We start from the raw sequence: 22,646 nt of genomic DNA, 5'->3' as shown, positions 1-22,646 counted from the left end.
TATACGCGCGCAGGGTGCGCGCACCGTGCGAGCACCGTGCGAGCACCCTAACGTGCGCGAGCGTAATTCTGATTGGTGGTTACATGTTAGTCAACTTACGAATCGGTCGAAATCAGGAAGTGTCAGCCACCATTTTGTTTGTTTTCAGTGCGAGAGTGAAAAAGGAAGGTGGCGAACGTGAAAAGGCGGCAGGGTAGAGAGTTCCTGACCCCCTAGCCTTTGTCAGGGGGTCCCTGAAGGACCCCGAAGGCAGAAAAACATTTTTTTTTTTTTTTTTTAAATCGCGGGGGTGCGCGCACGGTGAAAACCAAAAAAAAACCCAAAAAAAATGTATACGTAGTTTATTGTAAAATAAATATATAAAAAAAATAATAATACATAAATAAATTAGCATTTAAAAAAAACGTACAAATTCACTGAAAAAACCATAGGTTTCACTTACTTTATAGTTAGGAATTAGCATTTAAAAAACCTTGCAAATTCACTTAAAAAACCATAGGTTTCACACATGTTATAGTTAGGTGGATATTTCACTCGTAAAAAACCAATGAAATTCCCCCGTTATAGTTAGTTCAGATAACTACAACTCGCGCGACCGCCACTCTATCACAAGGATGATGTCATCAGTGATGTCATGAGTGATGCCACTGACCATGTCATGAGTGATGTAATATGTGACGTCATGAGCAGTGGATTGCGGGCGCGCGAGTTATAGTTATCTGAACTAACTATAACGGGGGAATTTCATTGGTTTTTTACGAGTGAAATATCCACCTAACTATAACATGTGTGAAACCTATGGTTTTTTAAGTGAATATATATATATATATATATATATATATATATATATTCTTTGAAAAAAACATAGGTTTCAGGGGCGTTTTAGTTAGCTGGACATTTTCCTCGTACAAAACCCTAGAAATTCCCCTGTTATAGTTAGTTCAGCTAACTATAACTCGCGCCCCTGCAATGCACTGCTGATGACGTCACATATTACATCACTCATGACATGGTCAGTGACATCACTGATGACATCACTGATGACATCTGAAATGACATCACTGATGACATCACTGATGACGTCATCCAGTGAGTCTGTGTTTCTGTAAAGTTGTAATATGTTTAATATATATATTGAAAGGCCTGTTGAAGAATGAGTGGGTGTACAAGTGTGTGAATGGATGATTTTCTAGGTGTGTAACTGACTCTATAAGTGAGTCATTAAATGTATCTTACTGCAGACTAGTGACTAAAGTGTGTGAATGTCTCTATGTGTCTGTGTGTTGGTGTATAAGTGGCTGCATGGTTTTGTGAATAGCTATATGAGTGCCTATATGGGTTATTGATTGGTTGTCTGAGTATCTGTATGGGTGCCTGAGTGTTTGTGTGCGTAGGCTGTGTGTGACTCTGTGCATAGATGTGTGAGTGGGTGATTCTATGGGTGCATGGTTTTAAGAGGGCATCTGTGATGAACTGTATAGTTGAGTGAGTGTATGTATGGGTGTGTTAGGGATTGAATGTTTATCTCAGTGGTACATTTGTGACTAACTACATATGTTAAAGGCAGTATATATGCGTGTAAGAGTATATAAGTGGGTATATGTAAGAGTGTGTGATTGTGAGAGTGGCTGTATGGATAAGTGTGTGCTTGTATCAATGATTGTATAAGAGCGTACGAATGTGGTACTATTTTTATGAGTAAGTGAACTTGAGTGTGTATAACTGCATAGGTGAGTAAATGGGAGTGCAATTAATTATTTGCATGACTGACTCGGTGTGAGAGTACCTCTATGGATGATTGGTGGTGTGTGAGTGTCTATGTAGGTGTATAAATGCATATGATAGTCTTGTACGGAGTGACTGTAAGTATGAGTGACTGTGCAGGTGAATGAGTGGGGGTGTATGTAGACCTAAGAGTTAATGAGTGGGTATGTAGATATTGATTTTTGAGTATCTATGGTTTTGAGAATGGAAGTCTGAAATTTTGAGTCGGTGTATCAACGGTTATATTAGGGTGTGAGAAGATGCGGTAATTTATCGCATGGATGACGTCATCAGTGATGTCATCAGTGATGTCATTTGAGATGTCATCAGTGATGTCATCAGTGATGTCACTGACCATGTCATGAGTGATGTAATATGTCACGTCATCAGCAGTGTATTGCGGGGGCTCGAGTTATAGTTAGCTGAACTAACTATAACAGGGGAATTTCTAGGGTTTTGTACGAGGGAAATGTCCAGCTAACTATAACGCCCCTGAAACCTATGTTTTTTTTAGTGAATTTCTAAGGTTTTTTAAATGCCAATTCCTAACTATAACGCCCCTGAAACTTATGTTTTTTTCAGTGAATTTCAAAGGTTTTTTAAATGCCAATTCCTAACTATAACATGCATGAAACCTATGGTTTTTTTCAGTGAATTTCAAAGGTTTTTTAAATGCTAATTCCTATCTTTAACTTATCTCTAAAGATATCATGAAAAGCATTCTTGTTTAAAAGTAGGATGCACATTAGTTTTGTGGAAAAGCATCTTTGTGATTGGTTAAGAATAAACAGTTTCAACGTGGAGTACATATCATAGGATAAAATTTGCTCAGATCAACCACACCTGCTACTTGCATTTGGAAGGCACTGTTGGAACTTAAAACAATCATCAACTTTTAACCTGCACGTGATGTTAAATATTCAAGAAAATGTTACAAAAAAATATCGTTAAGTTTTAAAAAATTGATGAACTTTTAACCTGCACGTGTTGTAGAATGTTCTAGAAAGTGTGTTGATAGAATATGTTGCACTTCTGACTTCTATGTGTTGTTGAATATTTAAAAAACGGTTCATATGGAAAATTAAAAAGAAACCAATAGAGAAGTTTTCAAACCTAAAAGAATCAAGGAACTTTTCTAATTTATTGTGTACATGTATTTATGTGTGCAGCAACAAAATTATAGGCACAACAAGTGTGGGGGCTCCTCCCACGAGCCCCCACACTTTTGTACGGTGAGCTGTTGTATCTCGTGCACTCGTACGGCAAGCCATTGTAATGCCTATTTGCGCATGTCCTGCTACATTCCAACTACAGCATCACAGGGCCGTTTGGAGGTGGTGCATGCCACTTTACAACATCGACTGCGGCAGCTCTTGTAACAGGCCACACCAGAACACAGAGACACACTTACCGCACTTCCTGTACATGGACATGTCCGAGACACCCCGTTCCCCTTGCCGGATAGGCACACCCCTGCACTGACCTGTGAACCCCAGACCAGCACACGCCAGTTGTGCATGCAGGAGGATGCGTACGTAGCTACACATCCAGGCTCACTGCCAATGCTGAGGTGACAGCACACTGTGATGTTGCAGGGCTTGTGCCTATCATGCTAAGACAATGACCACAGGGACACACTTACTAAGTTATGGGTTTGGGGGGCATTGGTGGTCCTGGAGTTGTTGCGACGAGTCTTCTGGCCCTCGTGGGTATCCCTGTATCATGCTCATTGACTCTATGGCACCTGTGGGTGTTCTGGTGTGGCTCTTGGCTGTGTTCCCTTTCATGGTGCAGGTAGTTGTCCTGCTTAACACCAGCAGAAAGCAGGTGTAAAATCCCTGGTGCTAACGTGTCTTATCGCCGGAATGTGTTTCGCATTGCAATTGCTGTGAAAGTTGTGATGTGATTTTTTTTGTGTGCAGAACAATATACGAACTGAGCAGTGTATCTCGTCAAGATCCAGCACCTGACACACTATTCCCAATCAATATAAATACAATGCGATTTCTTAATAGATTTCGTGTGTACACTGTAAGTGCAGCCAATACCTCAGTGCAATACAATACAGGATTTTAGTATTTAGAATAAATCGCAAACATGCACCTCATGTCTTTTTGCACGGGAACGGCTACTCTCTATTTCATTATCAGCACTTTAATGGAAGTAAAGTTCAGAAAAATCTAAAACACTATTCAGAAGTTGGTGCAAACTGCAGATATCACTAGTATTCCAGCGATAAGTGCCCCACAATTTAACAGCATGGTGGACTCCATCAAATAACAGTAATAAGAACAAGAAAGAGTCACACAGCACTTAAGAGAACAACCAAAAACATTATAAAAAAAAAATTCAAACTTTTTTTTTTATAATAATCAATATATAAACGTTAAACTATTTTCAAACTTTATATTTGTATTAACATAAATATAAACAATAAACTAATATACAAAATGTAACAACCATAATACAAAACAACAAAGCGGAACACTCCTGTGGGAACCACGGATGTTGATGACAGACCTGCAAAATCAAAAAGATTGTTAATAAAACAACATGGAATTCTTAACAAAATACCACAAGAAACAAATCACAGATATATAAAATGTATACAACTAACAACATTTTATAAGTTTAACTTACAAAAACTGTAATTGTTGCCGCTTTAAAATATTTACCGAATCTGAGGAATTTTTTTTGCAGAAGGCACCACGCCCACAACGTTTTCCTTCAGTGGTGTGGACATTTTTTACTTTTCTCAAGGGGCAAACAAAGACCAATGCCACCTTTGTTACGCGCAAGAGTTTCAAAAGAGTTCTGTTACGAGGGGATCCTAACAAAAAATACTCGTGCGGCACAGTAAGTATGATGTAACACCTAAGGACCCTTCATCCAAACAATCTTGCACGAGAAGAGTGCAAACAGATGAGAAACACTCCTGTTCTGTATCTGTAACAAAGAATCACAAATAAATGTATATTAATAACTTTTAAAGTTATACTATTCCATTACTGTACAAACACATTTTATATATATACTGACTAAGAAACTCTAGCCCTGAACCACAAGTGTGACGATGGTTAAAACAATACATGCATAGTGCATACTACTTTGAAGCAGTTCATGCCCTAAGGCCTACCTCACTAAAACACTACATGCTAACTGACTAAATGATTACAGTACTATAAGGAGACAAACTGGGTGACTGACAGGGTGTTTGCTAGAAGTGTATGAATACTAACTAGGGAATTGAAGGTGTGAAACACAACTGTGTAGGTGATTAGAGGACTGCATCCATACTGCATAGGCATTTAAAGCAGTCCATGTGCTAAGGCCTGGCTCACTGCATGACTACTTGGGTACTGACTGAATGATTAGAGTACAGCAAGGAGAGTGCCTAGGTGAATTTATAAGTGGTAGGCTTTTCGCACAGGGAATGGATTAGTACTTGGTACTGAATGGGTCACTAGATGAGTGCAAAGGCAGTGACAGGATGTTTGCTGGACTGTATGGATACTGACTAGAAAATTGAAAGTGTGAAAGACAAGTGTCTAAGTGGTTAGAAGACTGCATACATAGTGGATAGGGGTTTGAAGCAGTCCATGTGCTAAGGCCTGGCTCAGTGCATGAATACTTAGGCACTGACTGAATGATTCGAGTACTGCAAAGATAGTATCTTGGTGAATTTATAAGTGTTTGAGTTTTTGCACAGTGAATGGATTAGTACATGATGCTGAATGGGTCACTAGAGGACTGCAAAGGGAGTGACAGGGTGTTTCCTGGAAGTGTATGGATACTGACTAGGGAACTGAAGGTGTGAAAGACAATTGTGTAGGTGGTTAGAGGACTGCATGCATAGTGGGTAGGGGTTTGAAGCAGTCCATATGCTAAGGCCTGGGTCACTGGATGAGTACTTGGGTACTGACTGAATGATTAGAGTACTGCAAGGAGAGTGCCTGGGTGAATTTATTAGGGTTTGGGTTTTGGCGCAGTGAATGGATTAGCACATGATGCTTAATAGGTCACTAGAGGAGTGCAAGGGGAGTGACAGGGTGTTTGCTGGAAGTGTATGGATACTGACTGGGGAATTGAAGGTGTGAAAGACAAGTGTGTAGGTGGTTAGAGGACTGCATGCATAGTGGATAGGAGTTTGAAGAAGTCCATGTGCTAAGGCCTGGCTCAGTGCATGAATACTTAGGCAGTGACTGAATCATTAGAGTACTGGAAAGAGAGTGTCTTGGTGAATTTATAAGTGTTTTGGTTTTGGCACAGTGAATGGATTAGTACATGGTGTTGAATGGGTCACTAGAGGACTGCAAAAGGAGTGACAGGGTGTTTCCTGGAAGTGTATGGATACTGACTAGGGAATTGCAGGTGTAAAAGACAAGTGTATAGTATGTTAGAACACTACATGCATACTGCATAGACATTTGAAGCAGTCTATTTGGTACTTAGAAACTGACTAAATCATCAGACTACTTCTAGGACAGTGCTTGGGTAAAACTTTAACATTTTCAGTTCTGCCACAGTGAAGAGAATAGTACATGGTATTGCACCTTAGTGTCAAACCCTGACTCATTTTATCAATGCATAAGAAAAGACTAGCTTCTAATGCTACTAAAACTTGACAACATTACAGGTTTTAAAAGAGTTATCTGCTAAAAAATACACGATGTTACCAAATGCTTCTCTCACAGTGGTTCCCAAATGCACACAGACTCACAGTGTGATTCTAGACAACAACCACTATATCTAGGAGTTTACCAAAAATCATTCACTACTGTGGAAGTGGTAAGGGAACTGCACACAATGTACATATTTCAGGACTGCACTTTTGTGTCAAAGCCTGACTCATTTAATCAAAGCATAAGCAAAGACTGGCTTCTAATGCTACTAAAACTTGACAACATGACCGGTTTTAAAACAGTTATCTGTCAGCAAATACACAATGTTACCAAATGCTTCTCTTACAACCCTTACCCAAATGCACACAGACTCACAGTGTGATTTTAGACAAGCAACACTATCCTAGGAGTTTACCAAAACTCATTCACTAGTCTAGAAGAGTCAATGGTACTGCACACAATCTACATATTTAAATACAGCACATTAGTGTCAAAGCATGACTCGTTTAATCAACGCATAAGCAAAGACTGGATTCTAATGCTACTAAAACTTCACAACATGACAGGTTTTAAAACAGTTATCTGTCAGCAAATACATGTTGTTACCAAATGCTTCTCTCACAGTGATTCCAAATACACACTAACTCACAGTGTGATTCTAGACAAGCACCACTATCCCTAGGAGTTTACCAAAACTCATTCACTACAGTGCAAGTGGTAAGGGAACTGCACACAATCTACATATTTCAGGACTGCACTTTTCTGTCAAAGCCTGACACATTTAATCAAAGCATAAGCCATAACTGTCTTCTAATGCTACTAAAACTTCACAACATGACAGGTTAAAACAGTTATCTGTCAGCAAATACACAATGTTACCAAATACTTCTCTCACAATGGTTCCCAAATACACACTAACTCACAGTGTGATTCTAGACAAGCACCACTATCCCTAGGAGTTTTCCAAAACTCATTCACTGCAGTGCAAGTGGTAAGGGAACTGCACACAATCTACATATTTCAGGACTGCACTTTTGTGTCAAAGCCTGACTCATTTAATCAAAGCATAAGCAAAAACTGCCTTCTAATGCTACTAAAACTTGACAACAAAACAGGTTTTAAAAATGTATCTGTCAGCAAATACACAATGTTACCAAATGCTTCTCTCACAGTGGTTCCCAAATGCACACATACTCACTGTGTGATTCTAGACAAACAACACTATCCCTTGCACTATACCAAAACACATTTCTTCATCTAGAAGAAGTACTACATTTTAGTATAGAAACATAACATAACTCATTTCACAAATTCATAAACAATGACTGGTTTCTAATTCTACCAAAATATAAAAACAGCACAGTTATCTGTCTGCAAACACATGAAAAACACAAATGCTTATCACAGAATGGTTTCTACATGCAGACACACTGTCAATAAGATTGTAGAGAAAAAAAAGTACTCCCTACACTTTAGCAGGAGAAATACATTAGTCTGATTAAAATCAAAATAGTCTACATACATCCCCTCACAATTAAATAACTCATCTTTCAAGTTCTTTTGTAGATTAAGAAGTATATTGGTCACTCACGATATTTTCTTTTACAGAATCTCTGCACTGTGCACCTCTCAGCAAAAACAAAGAATGGAAAAGTTTCCCTTTCATTTTCCACACATAAACATGTAAACATCAAATCACAATCCTTCACACATAAACTCAAAAGCAAACACACATTTCTACTGGTTAAACATTTCAACCCTTTCCAACTGAAATACATTTCAACCCTTCCCCCAATCTGCCTTCTGCCTGTTACCATAGAAACAGGTCATGGAACACTGCACTGAGCACACAGGTCAGAAGTTCAGCACACAATGTTGCTAAACAAGAGAGGAAGTGTGCTTCTCTTTTCAACATATCAGCTAATCATATATAATGGTCCTTATAATCTGTTTTTGTTAACCAATAAGAATCATACCTTTAAAAACAGAAATATACACCCTACATTTCAGTGTACAAAGTAGTCATACAACCAATGATTTCTTGTCTTTTTTTAAAAAAAAATCCGTGGATCCGCGCACCCAACGCAATAGGATGCGTGCACCGTGCACGCATTTCGCCGTTTTTGTTTTTAAAGTGGGCCCCAGGGGGTCCTTCTGGGACCCCCTAAGCACCTCTAGAGGGTCAGAGTATTTCCACTCTGCCCCCTTTATATGTTTTACACACTTATTCCCCTTGCTTCTTCAGCCTCGCTTCTACCGAGGCAGAAAATGTCCGCCAACAGTTCCTGGTTTCGAATGTAGAGAGACACTCGACATCCCTTTAGCACTCAGTGTGCGATCGGGAGGGTGCAAGCTCGGTTCGGGGAGGGTGCGCATACGGTGCGGGTAGGGTCCGCGGATCCTCCCCGGCCATAGATATTTATGTACTTTTAACTCTAATTTTTTCAGGAACTACTGAACAGATTCACACCATTTATGCAAAAGGCACGAGTCTGAACTGAGGACTACCTCTTTGCCAAATTTGGTGTCATTCCTTTCAGCGGTTCGGGCTGTAGCTGCGACAACAGATCCTATGGGAAATTGCATGGGGAAAACGTGTTTTAGGACCCCCCTTTTTTCTCGGCCCCCGCTTGACGAATCACCACGAAACTCTCAGGGTAGGAGCGGAGCGGAGCTGGCCAAAGATTTTGAAAATTTCGCGAGGATTCGTCAACCGGCGCCAGACTTATTGGGAATAGAATGCTGCGGATTTCCTATGGAAAATAGGTCCTAACTATAACTATCTACTGGCGACCGCCAGTAGATAATATACATATATATATATATATATACGTATACATCGGGCAAAGGTGCAAAGCCAGCAGAAAATGTAGCAGGAAACAACAAAAAGAGTGGGCGAGGGTTCTGGAAGAGAAGGTGAACAATACTGTCATCAATCTGTCCACGGTGAATTTGACAGCAGAGGAATTTAAGCTTGGGCCTTTCTTTCTGCCCTGCTAACAGCTTTGAGTATGCCAATACCAGGATGGATATATATAAGGGAGTAAGAAAGCTTAAGCTTACAAAATATCATATCCTCAAGAATGCACAAGACAAGCAAAATCTCAGCAATACCAGTGTGGATTCATCTAGCCAGTCGGAGGTTTCTATGGCGGGTCTCTCCCTTGTTCGGGAGTTAGAGGACCTTTGGGATGACAATCTCAGCCAAGAACTCACATCTGCCCCTGGTTTTAGCACGACTGGCATAGTTATAGAAAAGAGCAAATTCACCCACTTCAGGCCCAAATCCACCTTCACGTCTATCGCATTACACAACTCCATTGATGCGTTCCATGAGATAGTGACTACCAAAATTAAAAAACTCAACAAGTCAGTCAACATGGCCAAACGACATTATTGTCACCAAGATCAAAAATATCATAAACTCATGACTAAATTGAAAACCAAAAAAGATCTAGTCATTCGCAACAGCGATAAAGGGGGCCACATAGTCATGTGGCCCCAGCAGGACTATAAAACTGAGGCTTTTGGTCAACTCAACGATCGTGAATGCTATACTCGCACAAACACGGCAAACCTCAAATTGACATATCAGACATTTTACAACAAACTTACAATGTGGAGGAAAAAGGACTTTGTATGTGAAGATGAGTACAAATTTTTAAAGAAAGATAAACCAACTACTCCTTCTATTTACTTTATTCCGAAGGTCCACAAGAGCATCACTAAACCGCCAGGTCGTCCCATCATCACAGCTAGGGATGGACTTATTGAAAACACCTCCTTTTATGTTGATTGCTTTTTGCAAGATTTTGTAAAAGCATTACCCTCATACGTGCGGGACGCCAGTGACTTCATTAGAAAGATCACAAATGTTAATTGGTGTACAGATTATCTGCTAATAGCACTCGATGTATCTGCTCTCTATACGAGTATCCAACATAATGATGGCATTAATGCAGTTCAGTTCTATCTGTCCCAAAGATCCGCACTTTACAGGTCACACAATGAGATGCTTATTTCTACGACTGACTTTTGTCTTCATAACAACATCTTTATCTTTACCAACCTCCTATACCAACAAACAAGGGGGGTTGCTATGGGGGCCAGCTTCTCCCCCAGCTATGCTTGTTTACACATGGGCTGGTGGGAGGAGCTGGTCCTGAAGGCGGAGTACACTAACATTATAAAACACAATGTAAAAATTTGGCTCCGCTTCATTGATGACTTGTTTTTAGTATGGCATGGGACCAAACAACAGGCTTTACAATTTGTTGAACAGATTAACTGCAATTCCCTCAATCTGAATTTCACAGCCACGATCAGTGAGACTAGTGTTAATTTTCTAGACACACAGGTATTCATAAAAAACAACAAACTAGAAACCCACCTGTATCGTAAAGAAACGTCTGGAAATTCTACACTGCACGTTACCAGTTCTCACTCACGACATTTAGTGAACAGCATCCCATATGGCGAGATGCTTCGACTCAAAAGGATTTGCAGTACCAAGGTTGATCTTAATACTGCACAGGAATTGAGCAGGCAGAGGTTTTTAGAAAGAGGTTATTCGCCCAAAATCATTAACCAGGCAATAGCTAAAACCCAGATGCTTGACAGGAAAGATCTACTCAGAGATAAGCAGGTGGTGAATACCCCCATTACAACCAGAACTGATGTAACCCCAATGCCATGCAGAAATTCCGTCTTATCATGGGATACAGTAGTCAGCACAAAGAAATCCACAAGATCAGACAATCAAGTTGGCCACTAGTACTGAATGACCCGGTGTTAGGACCCCTGCTTCCGCAGAGGGTGTCCATCACCCATAGCAAAGCTCCCTCTATGAGGGACTGTCTTGTCACAAATAATCCGGAGATTATTGAAAACAACTCCTGGCTGCAGACACGCAAGGGTTTTATTTTTTGTAAAACATGTAAAGCATGCGTTCATGGTGTTAATACTGTATCGTACACTACCCTTTTCTGCCAAAGAAAGTATAAGATCACAAAACTGTTAACATGCAACCCTGAATACGCAGTTTATGTACTCATGTGCCCGTGTGGCTTGAAGTATATTGGGAGTGCGAAACTTCAAGTACACAAGCGTATTCTCCAACACCTTCGCGCCATCACAAACCAAGACAACACTTATCCAGTAGCCAGGCACTTTAGAGAAGTACATCAATCTAACAGCAAGGAACTGAGCTACTGTGTGATAGATGCGATTTCTCCCAGCAGAAGGGGTGGAGATAGAGATTACAAACTCAGGAGGCTAGAAATCAGATACATCCTGCAGTTCGACACCAGGCACCCCAATGGGCTTAATGTTACTGAAGACCTCCATACATGTTTGTAAGATTGTATAGTGCAATAGGCAATTGGGTATTTTTACATATGTGTACAATAAAGCTTGGTGAGTACAATATCAAATGTGCATATGACATTACATTGCTACTATTTATTATAGCTAACTGTACTACTAAGTAAGTTCCGTTTGTGGTGGATGATTTTAGCTAATATCTCAATTTTATATATGTATTTATATAGTTATGTATTTATGCTTGTACACAGGATTTTATTCATATTCTTTTTATAGTTTTGATATGGATAATCCCGTATTTATTTATTTATATGTTCATATATCCCTACTCTATATATATATATTGCAGAGAGATGTAAAAAGGAGCATGGCCTCGGGCCACCTCTCTGCAACGCAGCTCTGTGGTGCTTACTGGCGGTATCTGGAGGGCTAGTTGGCCCCCAGGGACCCTCAGGATTAAAGGGGACTTAATCCCCAAACTTAAAACGTGCCAAGGGGCGCGTTTGCACACTTGTCACATCAGGCCCCACCCCCTCCCTTCACCACTGTGCAAACGGGCCCTCTGGCACGTTGTAAGTTGGGGGATTAAGTCCCCTTGAATCCTGAGGGTCCCTTGGGTCTAACTAGCCCACCCGGTACCTCCAGTAAGCGCCACAGAGCTGCGTTGCAGAGAGGTGTGAAAAGGGGCGTGGCCTTGGAACACCTCTCTGCAAAGCAGCTCCAAAAGTGAGATGTAAAAGGGCTCCAAATGCCTTTCCAGCCAGAGAAGTTCGGGTCAACTCATCAGCCTCTTATCGCGTCCCTGGAACCCCCATCCCACCACCATCAAAGGAACACGCTTACGGTGGGTGACCAGGTTCCATTAACAAATACCACCGACACCCAGGCAGGCTGAGATTCTGAAGAAACAATAGGTGTAAGAGTCGACAGGGATGACAGTGTGCCAACCCAGGCAGGTAGCTGCCAATAAGTTAGGCAGTCCTAAAAAATATCTAGGTCTACAAAATATAAGCATTCCAGAGGCTTTGGAGAATCTGAAAATTGAAATCGACTTACGAGGGTACATGAGGGACCCTACTCCTTGGTCCCAAGCCAGTCGGCAGAACACTTGGGAACGGCCCCCCATTTGCAGCCAAAAAACAGCTCCCCACTACAGCTGCAAGAATTACAAGCAGGTGCTCCGGTAGATCCGGCAGCTTTCAATAGACCACTGGACAGCAAACCATCTGAGCGCTGTGTGATGTCTCTCTATGAAGATTCTCACACAACAAGTCTGGGCATGTCTTTCCTGGCCTCACAGGAATGGGAGGAGCTTGTTGCTTCTTATAATTTAAAACCTGTTCGAAATCATACACCCACTTTAACAATGAATACACCGTTGTTGGAAAGATGCAACCGTAGCGATGCAATGCACACAGAATCTATTTGTGTGGCAGTCTTAAATACAATGCAATATCCAACTACAGCCCTACAATACCAATCACATAAAATGGATTTACAGCTCACAGTCCTTCAAACCTTGGCCGACTTTACGTCAAGGATTGACAAAAAGTTATCAGAGCTCAATAGCTTAATCAAGCGGGGACAAGAAGCGGTACACGGAAGCCAAACCGCCCAACTTGAATGCACCTGCTCCCCAATAATTGATAAGCTAATAACATTACCATCTATGTTAGGACATCTCTTATCAGACATAAAAGGCAGCGCTTCAACGTCCACCAATTCCATGGATGGACTGCGTAAGCCAGGGACAGCTCCAACCAAACCCCAAAAAATGGATCCAACTTATCCAATACTCTTATAGGCAGTGATGCAATGGCAATAATGGCCCCAACACAAGCGAGTCCTGCCAAAAAAAAACACACCTCGGAAAGCCCGTCAAAAACAAAAAAGGAAGGGACAAAACAAGAAGCCACTAGCCCTCGCTCTTAGTGCTTCAAGCAAACCTATGCTACTGTGGCTGCCCCAGACTCTGGTGTGGAAGAAATTGGGCCCGACCCCTTCTCCACCTTGTCAGGCAGGTTGGATCATGCCATCGTAGGGCCTACTACAACCACAGCTGCCACTTTGGGGCCACCTTTTTGATCATCAAGACGGAACATCTCAAAAACGAACGACAGACAGGAGTCAACCATATTAGTAAAAGAGCCAGTAACTCCAAAGCAAGAACTACCTTACAACATCAAGGAAGAACATACCTTAAGGTCGTCCTCCAATGAAGTCCATCTGTCCGAAAATGAAGACCGAGCAAAACAGTCGGCGGGGGGCTCCGCAAAACAAAGTTGCTCTCCTTGCAAAACAAGTCTCTAACTGTCCTCCTGCCAATCTCCCGTACTTTTGCCAACAAAGGAGCGGGACAGAACAACCTTTTGCAATCAAGGCCTCATCCTCAGGAGGAAATCTCTACTTACGGAACGAAGGAGAGTACTACTGAAAAACTGGTCAACATCATTTTCATCCCTGAATATGAATCCCGGGGAAGAGTTGACATATTAAATAGAGGGAATGTACTACGACTTTTAAATTCCATCCGAGCCTTGGAAACATAAGCTCATCAGACCTACTCTCCATAGAATTCCTTCCAAGTAATAATCGACTGTGACCTGAGGCGACCAGGATAAGATGGAGTTCCAGTGGAATTGCTAATAAAATCAAGGAAGAAGAAAGCAAGCTTAAGCTCTGGGGTATAAAGCTGGAACATAAATTGAAATCTCCCTATCCAACTCCGTTCCTAAATGCTCGGATCAACGCCCCAGATAAAATTACCACCTCAGTATTAAGAGGGGCAAGAAGCAGAACTCCTGGTGAACTAACTGCTTACATGAAGGTTTCCAATCCAAGTACACGCTTTGGGCCATCATTTCCAACTTTGACACCGGGAACACAGACTCGGACGCAAATAACAAGCACAATAATAACAGAGCATCCAAATTGACAAGAAAGTGGCACCTTACAGATACCGGTACAAAAGGGGGTGGTGATGGACGGAGCATCAGAACCAATCAAACACTCACACCCAGTCAACAGATCTGGGTTTGATCCATCACCGTTCTTTAGCCCACTCTGCCACCCCAGTTCAGACATGGCCATATGCAAATCAGTCTGACCCTGTGCCTCACGGGAACAGTCCAGCCCGAACTGCCAAGCCATGCCTTACCTGGACCGGAAACAAGCTTCCTAGGACCGGTTTCTGGCATTTCAGCCGTCTTCAGCCAGGCTTGCTTGAATCCAGTGGCAAAGTGAGCAAGGGACTCACGTCTGAGCATACCCTGCCAACTTATGGCGAACAAAGCGGTACAAAAGGGGGTGGTGATGGACGGAGCATCAGAACCAATCAAACACTCACACCCAGTCAACAGATCTGGGTTTGATCCATCACCGTTCTTTAGCCCACTCTGCCACCCCAGTTCAGACATGGCCATATGCAAATCAGTCTGACCCTGTGCCTCATGGGAACAGTCCAGCCCGAACTGTCAAGCCATGCCTTCCCTGGACCGGAAACAAGCTTCCTAGGACCGGTTTCTGGCATTTCAGCCGTCTTCAGCCAGGCTTGCTTGAATCCAGTGGCAAAGTGAGCAAGGGACTCACGTCTGAGCATACCCTGCCAACTTATGGCGAACAAAGCGGTACAAAAGGGGGTGGTGATGGACGGAGCATCAGAACCAATCAAACACTCACACCCAGTCAACAGATCTGGGTTTGATCCATCACCGTTCTTTAGCCCACTCTGCCATCCCAGTTCAGACATGGCCATATGCAAATCAGTCTGACCCTGTGCCTCATGGGAACAGTCCAGCCCGAACTGCCAAGCCATGCCTTCCCTGGACCGGAAACAAGCTTCCTAGGACCGGTTTCTGGCATTTCAGCCGTCTTTGCATTTGTCACCCCGAGTGGGACGGGTATGCCTAGACGTAGGTCCCGTGCTCTCCATGCCGCTGGAATCAAGCTATCCTGGCTGAAGAGGGGTGAAACCCCGAAACCGGTCCTAGGATGCTTGTTTCCAGTCCAGGGAGGACCTGGCTTGGCAGTTCGGGCTGGACTGTTCCCATGAGGCACAGGGTCAAGATTGATTTGCATATGGCTGGGTTCAAACTGGAATGGCATGGTGAGCAAAAAAACAATGGATTTAGGCCCAGATCTCTGTACTGGGGTGAATGTATGACATTCTTCTGCATTCTGTCCATCAACTGTTGGTTTTGCATTTGTCACCCCGAGTGGGACGGGTATGCCTAGACGTAGGTCCCGTGCTCTCCATGCCGCTGGAATCAAGCTATCCTGGCTGAAGAGGGATGAAACCCCGAAACCGGTCCTAGGATGCTTGTTTCCAGTCCAGGGAGGACCTGGCTTGGCAGTTCGGGCTGGACTGTTCCCATGAGGCACAGGGTCAAGACTGGTTTGCATATGGCTGGGTTCAAACTGGAATGGCATGGTGAGCAAAAAAACGATGGATTTAGGCCCAGATCTCTGTACTGGGGTGAATGTATGACATTGTTCTGCATTCTGTCCATCAACTGTTGGTTTTGCATTTGTCACCCCGAGTGGGACGGGTATGCCTAGACGTAGGTCCCGTGCTCTCCATGCCGCTGGAATCAAGCTATCCTGGCTGAAGAGGGGTGAAACCCCGAAACCGGTCCTAGGATGCTTGTTTCCAGTCCAGGGAGGACCTGGCTTGGCAGGTCGGGCTGGACTGTTCCCATGAGGCACAGGGTCAAGACTGATTTGCATATGGCTGGGTTCAAACTTGAATGGCATGGTGAGCAAAAAAACGATGGATTTAGGCCCAGATCTCTGTGCTGGGGTGAATGTATGACATTGTTCTGCATTTTGTCCATCAACTGTTGGTTTTACCTTACAGAAACCCCCTGCAGAGCAAGGGGAAATTAAACTGTGCATTTGGAACATTAATGGCCTGGCAGGCAAAACTGATGACCGTGAGGTAATTAACTACTTAAAGTCATTTGACATGATACTCCTCCAGGAAACCTGGGAAGATAGGCCTTAGAGCTCCAGGGGTACAACTCCTATTTAGTTCCGGCCATAAAGGGCTCTAATTTTGGTCGCCGTTCGGGGGGGTTAATGATGTTAGTTTCAATAACTACAATAGGCAAAACACAGTCCATAGAGGTCAAAATCACACCACCAAACGCGGTTCAAGCAGTAATGATAACGCTCAAGTTCAACAATACGCCCAAGAAGTTATAATAATTAACACCTACATGCATCCCAAACAAAAACAAAAAGCTGTAAAGGAGCTGACAAAAGAAATAAAAAGGATTGTGGACGAGCAAGATACCGACCATATAATCCTTGGTGGTGATTTCAATTTTCACCTTTTGGGGTCAGGCCAAGATGATGGCCCTGCACACAAACTCACAGCAATATGAGGGATACCGAATCAGGGCCGAGCAAAAATTAATAAACCAACGAGATATTCTAAACATCTGCTACAGGAATTAGAACACTTAAATTTAAGAGCACTGAACAGCCGCTTCTTGGAGGATAATCCACCAGTCGCCACATTCCATTCTTCAAAAACTTACTCTTATCTAGATTTTACGTTTACAACATTAGCTATGTTCAACAAAATAGCAACTTTTAGAATAGGTGACAACACACATAGTGATCACCTACCACAGGAAGTGCTGTTGAATGTGAGACCGGCTGTTAGACTAGATGCTTGGAATCCCATTATAACTGAAGAGATCTCTAACCTAAAGCGTATCAGGTGCAATCTGAACAATAGTGAAGCACTATCAGCCTCCGCCAAAATCCTACACGAGAGAGAAAAAGAATCCACCGTCCCAATGGTAAAAGCATGGGAAAATTGTATTATAACCTTCAGTGGAAAATTTGCAATTAGGATAGGGACCAAACCAAGACAATCGGAAGATGATCTAACAAAAGTGAAAAGCAGCCAGGAATCTAAGAGTCTAAAATGCACCACAAATCAAACACTGAGACAACTTCGAAAAACTGCAGGGAACTTGGACATGCAGTCGACCCTTCGGCATATGAAGGTATTGCTGAAAAGGAGGAAGTGGAGGAAAATAAGATTAAAGAATGATGAACTGTGGGCCAAGTTACTGCATGATGCCAAGCAAAAAAACAGCGCTAAGTTTTGGCAAACAATCCACAAGATAGAGCGACCGAATCATCCAGGAATAAGCTCCAATATAACAGAGGCCGCTTGGGTAGATTACCTCTCTGCCCACTTCAACAACAATAGGCAAAAGGAAGCGGAATCAAACAAGGAAACGGTTATTGCGACAATGGACAGTGAACCCCCAACAGGGTAGAAGTGACACAAAATTGCACTATCAAAGATCAATCGGCCGATAGTTATAATACCCACAAACAACAGGGGATCCTCCTGGCCGCCGATTTAGATTCATTAGCCTCCATTAAAGAGGAATGGTATGCACCCACGGAAAAACAGATAAAATGTCTGATAGCCAGGGGTAGAGCTATGGGTGCCCCTGACCCCAATGGCATCCCTCCAATGTTGTACAAACATGACGCCGACTTCTGGAGCAAGGCTCTATTACCAGTCTTTAAGAGCATAAACTCTACAGCCACCATTCCGGAATCTTGGGAAGGATCAATTATCAGTCCTATTTTTAAACAGGGCAATAGAAACGATCCAAACAACTATCGACTAATCACCCTTATCGACGTAGTTGCAAAATACTACACATTAACAAATTTGGATGAGTTAACTTCTTGGGCCTCAGAAAACTCCATCATTCCTACCAATCAAACTGGGTTTTGCAGTGGCCAAGGAACAACAACTAACATCTTGGCCTTAACACTGTTAATGGATGCAGCTAAGGAATCAAAAACCCCCCTCTTCCTTTGTTTTATTGACTATACAGCCGCCTTCGATCATGTTGACCGAGCCAAACTCTGGGGAAAACTTGAAAGCTGGGGTTTACCTAATTCACTCTTGGATCGGCTTAAACAGTTACCCACAGATACCTGGATCAGTATTAAATTAAGCGCAGGGACACATATCTCAAAACGAATCATGACCTCGAAAGGCCTCAAGCAGGGGTGTGTCCTTGCGTCACTTCTTTTTAACCTCTTTTTAGCTGATCTCCCAGGGGAGCTGGATAGCTGCATATCCCACCCTCCAAAATTGGGAAACAAGTTATTGTCAAACCTGCTATATGTCGACTACCTGGTTTTGATTAGTCGGACTCCCATTGGTCTTCAGCATCTTTTAAATACGACAAGTAGTTTCTCACATCGGAACGCCCTCCAAATAAATCTCAAGAAAACTAAAATTATGGCAGTTAACTATCATAAAAAGAATAATAACAGCTGGTTCCTAGATGGCAAACGTTTGGATCAGGTAACGAGTTATAAATATCTGGGAATACTAATGGACCATAAAAGCTCCTTTAAACCTCAGCTATGCGGAGAAAGGGAACTACAGCTTATTTAGCACTGGAGTCATTGAAGGGACGGCTTCCCGACCTCACGCTTGATCCCTTTCACCAGGTTCTATGGGCCAAACTGCTGCCGACACTAACATATGGGAGTGAGGCTCTTAAAGGCAAAGACGCGGCAGCCCTAGACGTAGTAATAGCCAATTCTTATAGAGCAATTTTCCATCTCCAAAATATGTCTCCCCTGCTCAAATATGGCTGGAATTTGGGGTCCAAAGACAAACGGTGGAAAGAAGGAGTGCTTATGTAAAAAGTTTGCATAAAATCCGAAGTGCAGAGGCAGGATCCCTAAACTCCCACCTCTGGAACGTCTTACTTTGTCAAGGAAAATGCTCATCCAGGGATTACCTGTTTGACTCCATTGAGCTACTGGGTCTGTCTGAACTCTGGGCCGTACCAACAGATTATCTTTCCTTCAAAAAAGCAGTGAAAAAGACAACATTCATGTTATCTGTTTTAGAAGACAAAGCAATTTTGACTAAAAAGGCACATGGCTGGATAGTGCTCAGTGATTGCGCAAGGCTCAAACCCCAATCCTACTTGAGTGCAGGAGTCAAAATAAGAAGGAAGGAAAATGTTCTAAAGATGCGATTGGGGATAATTGCGATTAATCCCCACCTCCCACCATGGGAAAGAAGAGGAGGTACACTGACTTTCCGTCTACGCGGAAGTGGGAAGGAGGACAATATTCATGTAATCTGTAACTGTCCCAACTTAAAGGATGTAAGATGCACCTTGTTACGTATAGGTCAAGAAAACGCTTTTTACATGTTAAATGAACTTAATACCTTCCTATAGTTGCGCTAACATTTTAAATTAATAATGCCCAATAGTTTGAAAAATGGACTTGGTTATGCTGTGAGATGTGGCATGTAAATCAATGGTAGTTATTGCCAGCTCAGCACTATTTGAAGTATAAGTATTTATGTGTATTGTCTTACAGAACAGCCAATCTCACAAACTGGGAAAATTTTACTGATGGTCCATTTAATGTTGTTTTTAAGCCGAATAATTTGTGCACAATGGGAATCTTTTTGTTATGTTGCAAAGATTTTAATTAATTCAGCAAAAATAAGTATTACCTTACCTTACCTTGCCAAGCACTGACAACTTTTTCAGATACACCTTCTCAACAGAAGGTGTAGTGCCTGACCCTGAAAAAGTACATGACATCAAAGAGGCAGCCGCACCCTCCACCATGACTGAACTTTGCAGCTTTCTGGGCATTGTCAATTATTGAGGCCACTTTATAAAGGATTTGACCACCCTGCTACAACCTCTCCATGAGCTCCCCAAGTCGGAAACCCAGTGGCACCTGGTTTAGGAACAAGAATGGATTTCCCAGACCACAAAATATTCTTTGTCAACCAACACCACTTTCTTTTACTTTGATCCGTGGAAAGAAACCACCATTACCATAAATGCCAGTCTAAAGGGACTAGGAGCTGTGATGATGCAGTGTCCTGAGAGTGGCGAGTGGACGCTAGTAGCGTGTATGAGTTGATCTCTAACTGAAACTGAACAATGGTACTCGCAAATTGAAAAGGAAGCAATTGCTGTACACTGTGGGTGTTGTCACTTCCATCTGTATGACTATGGCCAACATTTAGTAGTCACCACAGATCACAAACCCCTCATTTCACTATTCCAAGGGACAGCTGTGGGACCGCCACCTCGAATTGAAAATTGGATGCTTCAACACCATGACTACAGTTGGCAAGTAGAATACCTCCTAGGCACAACCAATCCTGAAGACTACATGTGAGGCCCCTATGAGCTGCCACCATGGAAGAAGAGGAAGAAGCAAACAAGAAAAAAGAATATGTGCAGTACATTGCTGATCGCTCCTGCCTGCTGCCGATCTTGGTGGAAAAAATACGCCAAGACACTGACCAAGACGAGTGTCTGCAGAAAGCATTAAAAGCTGTTCAAAGCAGTCAGTTGCATTGGTTCAAAGAGAATTGGGCCCAGTGCACCTCAGAGGCCCAATGCATACTGGAAAGTCTATCCCATGAACTAGCGGTGGACCCTGATGGCTGTCTCTTGTGTGGACCTCGTCTTTTTATGCCCACCAGTCTAACTAATCAGGTCGTGTAACTCACCCACACTACCCACCAGTAAATGGTCTAAACCAAGAATTGGCTGCGCACAAAAAGTATGGTTACCACTCATGGATGAGCAAGTGGAGACCCTGGTAAGATCCTGCTCATGGTGCCAGGCCTGTGAAGGATCCTCATCCCCCGTCCCTGTGAGAGAGGACACCAATAGCTGTGGGTTTGCGCCAGCCTAGACTTCGGGAGTCTGCCAGATGAGAGATATGCGATGCTAATCATTGACAATCACTTCAAGTACCCAAAAATAGAAATGATTGCCTCTCAATGAGTGCATGTGGTACTACCTAAACTGGCAAAAGCCATGGCCATCCATGATTTGCTCTGAAAGCTAGGAACTGATAGTGGCCCTCTGGTTCATGCTCAGGAGGAAACTACATACCTCTATTCAATAAACATTATCCATAAGAAAGCCACCTCTCGTTGGCCGCAAGCCAACGGGGAGATAGAACACTTACTGAGTACTTTGAACAAAGTTATCAAGATTGAGCAAGCCAATCAACAGCCTTACGAGTGGGTCATTTACTCTTTTCTCCGTGAGTACCACCAAACGCCCCATTCCACCACGGGGAGGATACTGGGCACTTGCTTCTGAGCCAAGTGTGGCAAGACTCAATCCCCCATCACCCAGACCGAACCCAAGTCCCATTGAAGATCAGCAGGTTCTGACCAAACTTTAGATCGCCAAAGCATGTTCCAGCTGGTGCCACAAAGCCAAATGATCCCACCTCAAGGTAGGAGATTTAGTTTTGGTGAAGGATCGATTTTCAGGCAGCAAATTAATACTGCCCTGTGAACACCATCCTTGGACCATCACTCACGTTCATGGCACCAAAGTGACGCCTAACATGGGGTGGAAGAAGTTTGCTGAAACATTTCTCAGGTCAACTGATTTCACTCACCATTGCTGCCCAATCCCAATCCCAGTCTCAAAGAAACTGATGCCAATTTGGGTGACCTTGAAGAGATCTCCCTAGTGGATGGCCCGTCTACTAACTCTTCTAATACTGAGAGTGTATGTGAAGCCGTGAGCAACCGTGGTGTGGTCTCTATAGCGGGAGCGATATTTGGGCCTCCAGCTGGGCTGATGAGTTATGCACCTGCACCAGGTATGCATTGCTGAGCAAGCCTATGCTTTCCTCCCAGCTGCAAGATCGTGTGGTGTGAGAGCCTGTCCTGAAGTTCCAGGTGGCCTTATGTTTTCTGTACTTGTCCTTCACTGAACTGTTGCCATGCTGACTGCTGAGTTGTAACTTTGAGGCCAACAACCAGAGACTGATGTTGACATATGTAAGTTGTGTTTGCATGTGTTTCTAAATAAAGTAGGAATGTAATGTCGCACCACTGACTTGACTGGGGCACGGTTCTCTCATGTTGTT

The sequence above is a fragment of the Triturus cristatus genome, chromosome 5_2 (assembly GCF_964204655.1).
Source record: "Triturus cristatus chromosome 5_2, aTriCri1.1, whole genome shotgun sequence".
Lineage (NCBI taxonomy): Eukaryota > Metazoa > Chordata > Amphibia > Caudata > Salamandridae > Triturus > Triturus cristatus.
This window is presented reverse-complemented; position numbering follows the sequence as displayed.